Raw genomic sequence first — 7500 nt, 5'->3', positions numbered from 1 at the left:
CACGATCAGTCTGTTAAGACTTCCTTGACCTTCACTAAGAGAGAAAGAAACATGTTCACTGCTCTGCAAAATAATTTATTATAGTAACTATCATAGGTGCATTTTAATAACGTTTTTGCACTGGAAAAACATGCGTTCACCCCGAGAACGGTAACTATATTAGCATCCACACCGATGCACAATAATGTTTACTGCAAGTGTGCTGTAGTTTATCGTCTGCCGCTTTATATGCTGGAACTCTGTAAAGTTTGTTAATCAGCTGAAAAATAAACATTTTAAACCATATTGTTCCTCTGGTTTGTTATAGTTATGGTTTGCTGTTTTTTAGAAGGCTTTTAAAACAACTATAGTTAAAGTGTTTGGTGTGTTTGGTGTACCAACTTAGTACGCAATTTGCACCAAATATTTTTATCGTTCATCAGCTGAAATAAACTATAACTTCAAACAGTAGGTTATCATAGCAGTTTTCCCGTGGAACTGGTCGAGTTTAACACTGTTGCCACAGTTTGTTTTTTTTAAGGTTCACATGTTGAAGTGACCTCAATAACGTCATATTTATCCCTTAGAATGCAATTTTTAACAGAACCCTAGAAACACGATTGGGCAAGTTTTGGACTGGGTTACCAGATTTTTCAAAACCTGCCCAATCGCAACACAAAACTTGCTCAATTGCGTTTCAGGGAGGGTCCCCCATTAAAAATCTCCTTCCTGGGCTAAAATACATGTTTTTTGGCTGGGTTCTCTTTTAAAATTAGCATACCAAAGGTTAAATATCACATAATTGGGGTCGCTTCAACCAGTGGATGTGAAAAACAACACTGTTGAAGTAGCTCAATCATGTAGAAATTTGGCAACCCTTGTTTTTTTTAGCTAATTTTGATTAGCAATTGGGCTTTTTTGTTGTTGTGAAAACCTGGCAGCCCTGGTGAACAGGCTATTAAGGAGATTTATCTACACATATCTGTAATATATATTATGGTTTTTTTTTCCTTTGCTCATTTTTGGTTATTTCTCTGAATTTATTTGCATGATTGTTGTTGTGTAATGCTGACGATTACTGACAGGCATCCCTGTCGCTAATGAATTAAGATCTCACTGCAGAGCTGTCACTTGGCGAGGCCGCTGTTTGTACAGGTGTTTTAGTAAAGAAAACAACGGCAAGACGCTTCCAGTTCAAACTCCCGGACTACTCGAAAAAGACGCGAGGAAAGAATAATATATGGTGGAAAATAATGCGAGGAAAAGGGCTGAAGGTTTGACAGATGAGCGGCGGGTCGCCGGGGAGCTCGAGTCTGTTTCCCGCGCGCGGGCTTTGAGTGATGGCGTGACTAATTTGTCGAGTGTCCGTTAAAGCTGAAGAGAACATCTCAAACTAACATCTAACACATGTAAGAAGCGTCCAGACGCAAAGTGTGATTAAACACGGGTAAGAACCCATTTAGCAGTGTTAGGCTATGTTCTAAAAACAGGGCGTTATTTAAAGGTTAGCATAACATCTAGATTAAAAGATGTTCAGAAATGTTAGCAGAAGGGATGTTTTTTCTTCTTCTAATATTACATACCTTAAAGGTATAGTTCATTCAAAAATTAAAGTTCTGTCATTGTATGTCCTTTTAAAGATGTAAAATTTTCTTTCTTAAGAAATTGATTCTTTTTATGGGGAAAAACGTCAAGTTAAACGACAGAATGAATAATTCAAGGGTCAACTGTCTATTTAATTGTCTAATTAGCATTATTTACATTAGCCATCTTTGTTTAAATATTGGAAGGCATCTCAGGCAAAACTATGATTTAAAACGTTTTGTTGTCCATGGTTTCTTAAAATATAATTAGCAGATTATTGAAAGGTTAGCATACCATCCTCTAAAGAAGGAAGGATCTAGTTTAAGGAAATTAAAAAACTATGTTTGTTCAAATGAGGTTTTCTTCTAATATTGCAAGAAAATTAAACTCAAAATGTCCCATTGCACAAAAAACACTGAAATAAATCTACTTTAAATGTGATTTTAAAAAAAATAACTTTTCTTCTGATATTGTGCGATAGTTATGAACATTGTACAATCTTCAAAACATAATCTTTTGTGTCCCACAGAGAACGAGAAACTCCTGCAGGTTTGGAGCGACATGAGGCAGAGTAAATGATGACAGAATGAGCATTTTCCCTTTAATTATCAAATTTACATCCATATTATCAGCCGTAGGTTTAATTAACGCTCCATGTTGGGTGTAAAAAAAAACTTTGAGCTATGATCTCACACAGGTAAGAAATATCTCAAACTGTGATTTAACACAGATACTGTCGGTGAGAAACACGCCAAGCTGAAAGATTGGAGATCAGGTTTAGTTTTCACAGCTTTAACTGCAGGTTAGCGATGAACCAGAGTCTTCTGAACGCACCGAAGCGGTGAAACCCTACAATTAGTCAGTAATGGGCTTCAATTACACTCTATTGGAGATGTTAAACTGGAGCGCCGTGAATAAGGCCGTTGAATGTGTGGGAGAATAAGTCATTATTGTGGACGAGGGACATTGGCTGCATCTCGTGTGTGTGTGTGTGTGTGTCTGTTTTATGAGTGTTTTCGGAGTGATGTCAGATGGTAATGGTGACACTAACCGTGTGTGCACGAGTCTCTCTTCCACGCTGACCTGTAACTCGAGCCGCGTGACCTTTATACAGTGGAGCGTTTTAGGGCTCTTCCCGTGAACCCTCGCGCACAAAGCACAGAGGAGACGTTGTGGACCTGGACTCATCATTCCAGCTCAAGCCTGAAACGGGCAGCGAACGAGGAAGCAGGAAGATTGTTAAAGCAGTGAAAATAAATGCCAATTGCATCTGGGTGGTCAGAGTCGGCGAATGTGCGGCGAAACAGATTTAGGGTGAACTGGAAGACCGCTTAAGATGCTCGAAAAGTGCTGGGTTGTTTGCGCTGAAACCCATATATCCTTAAAGCCATCTGCTCGTGCACGCCTCTCTATGTGTGCTTATTTTACTCAAACGGGGTGATGACAGTAAGAGCCCCACACAGGCCAAGGTCAGCGGGATTGAGAAAGAGCTGTCCGTATCCCTCCGTATCCCTCCGTTCCTCTCTTTCCACCTGCCAGAGCCACAAAACTGCATGGCTTTTCCCATCACTTCAGATGTGTGTCTATCAGCTTTCTGTTTCTGTGGTTTGCTTTAGTTGGAGTAAAGGATGTGGTCCATCTAAATACTGTATTTATAGCGTATTAGAGGATAGAGGAACTGTACTTTCTCTCATGAATTGACGCCATACTGAATATTATATATATATATATCTGAGCTTGAAGTGCCTTGATCAGACTGACAAGCTCAAAATTATTAAACTACGTCACTGCAAAAAATGCTTTTCTTACTTAGATTTTTTGTTTTGTTTTCAGCCAAAATATCCAAAAATCCTTAAATCAAGAGGAATATTCTAGACTAGTAAAAATGATTGTCTTGTCTTGTTTCGTCTTTGCTTAATTCAATGCATTGCTTGCGATTCCTTTTTAAATTTACTAGCAATTTTGGAGTGAAAATAACTCCTGCACCAATTGCTTTCCATGGATAAAGAATCTGTTTAATGCATCTTTTATTTCTGAGAATACACAGAAAATAAAAAAATGGTGTGTATTTACATAAATTTCAGTAAAGTAAATTTCACAAGTAATTACAAAGAAATGTCAACACTCATGACATTTTGAAGCGGAACGTCAAGTCCCAGTTATTTCTATAGTGTTTTGTTTATTTTCCAAGCATCTTCACGGAAACAAACAGGAATATAACAATATTAATGTTGCAAAATCCTATTTATGGTTCTATCATCTCGAACTGTTCATTGGTGAAATGAACACATTCACTTCTGCTTTGTAATGTAGACATACACTTTCTGTAAACCTGCTTTGAAACAATGTGTATTTTAAAAAATCTACCAATTATGAAGCAAATTCAGTTTCAGCTGTAAAGAAGCTGTATAGAAGACGATAGTGCCATTGTTCAGCTCAGTTCAGTTCAGTTTAGTTCAATAGTAGTGCAGAGTTGATCAAATAATGAAATAAGCTTAATTTAGCTGTAAAGCAGCTCTACAGTGGTGTCATTATTCAGATCAAGCTTTATTCTCATCTGATAATGACAGTGTTGTCAAATCAATAATAATATGAAGTGTTTTTGAACCCCAGATGTTATTAGACAGAAATAGTGATTTCATTATAATCTGTACTTCAACAACCTTTGCTTAATTTACAGTTTAGACAAATTATGTTTCTCAGCTGTACGGCTCAATTACTGTAAGTCAAAGATTTAAATAGACTTGCGGTGAACAGGAGTCAGAGACGAGCGCAGAGTGAAAGAAAGATGTGTCTGAACTGAGACTGTGATGAATCAAACTGATTTATAATATTTCTGTATAAAGCATTACTCCAGTATACACTTACATTCGCCTGCCTCCAGACATTCCTCAGTAATGTGCTGCTATATTAAACCATATAGAGTGTGTGTGTGTTCGCGTGTGTGTGTATGCGCGTGTGTGTGTGTATGTGCACGGCTGTAAAGACTGATTCACTTGAGTGTAGTGAATCATTCTGAGGGTTTGTTGTAATGAACTGGTTCAAAAGAGTCATTGCACAATCATATCCTCATACAAGATTTTATTTTTTCATTTTGTAGTAAACTTATGTATCTTGCTCTCCACAAATTCTTCTTACTTTATCAAAACTAACACTTCTCACAATTACATCAGATTGTGAGAGATAAAATACAGTCTGGTGAGGACTTTTTGTTGTTGAATGAGTTTTCATAGTTGAATTTAACAGCATAATTATTACTGTTTTTCCAAAAATGAATTTTATTAATGTTTTTTTTTTAATACACTGAAGAGGTCCATTAATAAAATCAAAAACACATGCCATACCTCTCTAATACACCATTAGAGGGGTAGGGTTAGAATGGGTGAGTAATTATCTAAGAGATAGGCAACAGTTTGTAGAAATCATGATCATGAATCTGTATATGAGCACATAACTTGTGGTGTACCACAAGGATCGGTATTAGGTCCAAAATTGTTTATAATTGACATCAATGACATGTGGGTATCAGATATATTAAAATGTATTTTATTTGCAGGTGTTACAAATATTTTGTGTTCTGGGGATAATTTACAACAGCAACAGTAAATATTTTGGTTGGTGTTTAGTAATTATTAATCAGTTAAATGTGTAGAAATATAGAAAAAAAAGGGACGGATGTAATATATCAAAGAAAAAAAAACTGGAACATTTGAAAGTGCATAGTGGGTGGGAAAAAGAATAAGCCATTGCTTCATCCCACTCATTTTCAGACAATTTTGTACTGTATAACGCCTTGGAAAGAAGTTTCTTTGTGGATTAGCAACAATTTGTTGTGTTATATATTTTAAATTTTTTGTTTTTGTTTAAAAAATAAAATAAATAAAAATCACTCAGAAATTGCCAGAAAATTTCACAATTACTGACACAGAAATGGCACACAACACTGAATTAAACATGAAATGTTAGAGTAGAAACACTGAGGATTTCATTGTAAAACGTTCTCCAGTATTCTGTTTTATGAACAACTTTAAAAATGATTATGTCAAATGGGTTGTGAACAGTTTTTCATAGTTTCATTTAACAACATAACTATCAATTTTGTTCAAAATATTAATATTAGAAATGTTGTTGTTTTTTTCTTAAGTCAAATCCTTTACAAACTCCTGGTGGAACTGATTGATTGAACACACACACACACACACACACACATATATATATATATATATATATATATATATATATATATATATATATATATATGCATTTCCATTGTTGATGTAAGGTTTTTGTGTAATTCTGCTGGGTTTAGTTCAGGTGCTGAGTTTAGGTTTGAGTGCGTATGCGTGTGTGTGTGTCATTAATAACACTCACACACACTCAGCTCCGGTGTAATACAGACGGGTGGATTACAGCACATTAATCTCTCTCTCTGTGTGTGTCTCTCTCTCTCTCTGTCTCTCTGTCTTGCGTGCTCTCATAATGGAGCAGGTCTCAGGATCATCACTCATGAGTCTTTGTGTCTGTCTTTGTCTCCCTGTCTCTCTTTGTTTTGTCTGTTATTGATATAGAGACGCTTCTTCACACTGCTCAAGTGGCTCTCAGAGCTAATGCTGCTGCTGGACGCCGGCCAATCAGGACCACACTTTAAACACCCACCCAATAAAAACACCTTTTGTTCAGAGTCGTTAGCGAGAGTCTGTACTAAAACTTTACCTGAACCCTGATAGCTTTATCACCACACCAAAACATGTCGATGATACCCGTTAAAATCAGTAAACTGAATCATTCTTGAGACCACAGCAAAAGTATTATGCAAAAGCTGTGTGTGTGTGTACATGAAATGTAAACTAAAAACACTGAAAGTATCTGCAGAGTTTGATGGAGAAGCAGGTCTGTTTTTCAAGATCAGTGAACGGTATAGTTTTTTTATATTGCTGTTAGTTGTTTTAATACTGTTTTGATTTATATTAAAAGGACAATTCACCTAATATATGGCATTTATGCATACATTTAACAGCATAAATATAACTTAAATCATGCACAGATCATATTTTTTGAGAAACCTTTTTTTTTTCAAATGATTTTCATAATTGTTTATTTGCCAGTTGTTTGCATTCACTCAACACAAACTGAAAATGTGTACACAGCAAAAATTATACTCTTTTTCAGTATTTTTGTCTTGTTTTCCAGTAAAAACATCAAAACATTATTAGATCAAGATGCATTTACTGGAGATGCAAAATGACTTGGGATATTACTGTAATTCTTGTTTTCTAAGAAATTGAGCAAAATGAGGTGAGTTTATAGCTAAAACTAGAAAAAACTTTCTTCATTTTGATGCTTTTCTCTAAAACTAGTCTTTATATCTAATATAATTGAAGAATGTTTAGAAATGTTTAATAATTGTCCACAGTGTCCATTAACAGTGTGTGTGGATGTGGAGATGTCAAACACAGGTTTGGAGTGACGTGTTGGACAGATGCTGATGTCTGGTCTGGTTCGTGTGGCTCCTGCTGGTAGATCCTGTAAACACACACCGCTCTCTGAGAGCAAACTCTCTCTTCATTATTCCCAGAGTCCTGTAGTCTCTTCTAGCAGGTGTTTCCTCAGTGTTTCTCTGGTTTTCTGGAGTTTCTGCTTGAAACAAGAACAAATGTCTGTCATTGGGGTCAGAACAATCATTTTAATTCAAAGTGAAAGCTAGATTATGTTTGACTCAATTGTTTATTTAAGATTTTAAGAAAAATGTATCAAAATGAAGTGGATTTTTACACATGTATATATTTTTCCTTTAAATTACAGTTTTTATTTTTCTGATCGATATCTGTTCTTATTTTAAGCATAAACACGGCTTAATATCTTAAGTAGGCAGATTTTCCTTCTGAAGTAAATATCTTGATTTAATGTATCCTGAACACAAAACTTTTTTTTTTTTGG

This window comes from Carassius carassius, chromosome 33 (genome assembly GCF_963082965.1).
Source record: "Carassius carassius chromosome 33, fCarCar2.1, whole genome shotgun sequence".
Lineage (NCBI taxonomy): Eukaryota > Metazoa > Chordata > Actinopteri > Cypriniformes > Cyprinidae > Carassius > Carassius carassius.
Note: the sequence above shows the minus strand (reverse complement) of the source record.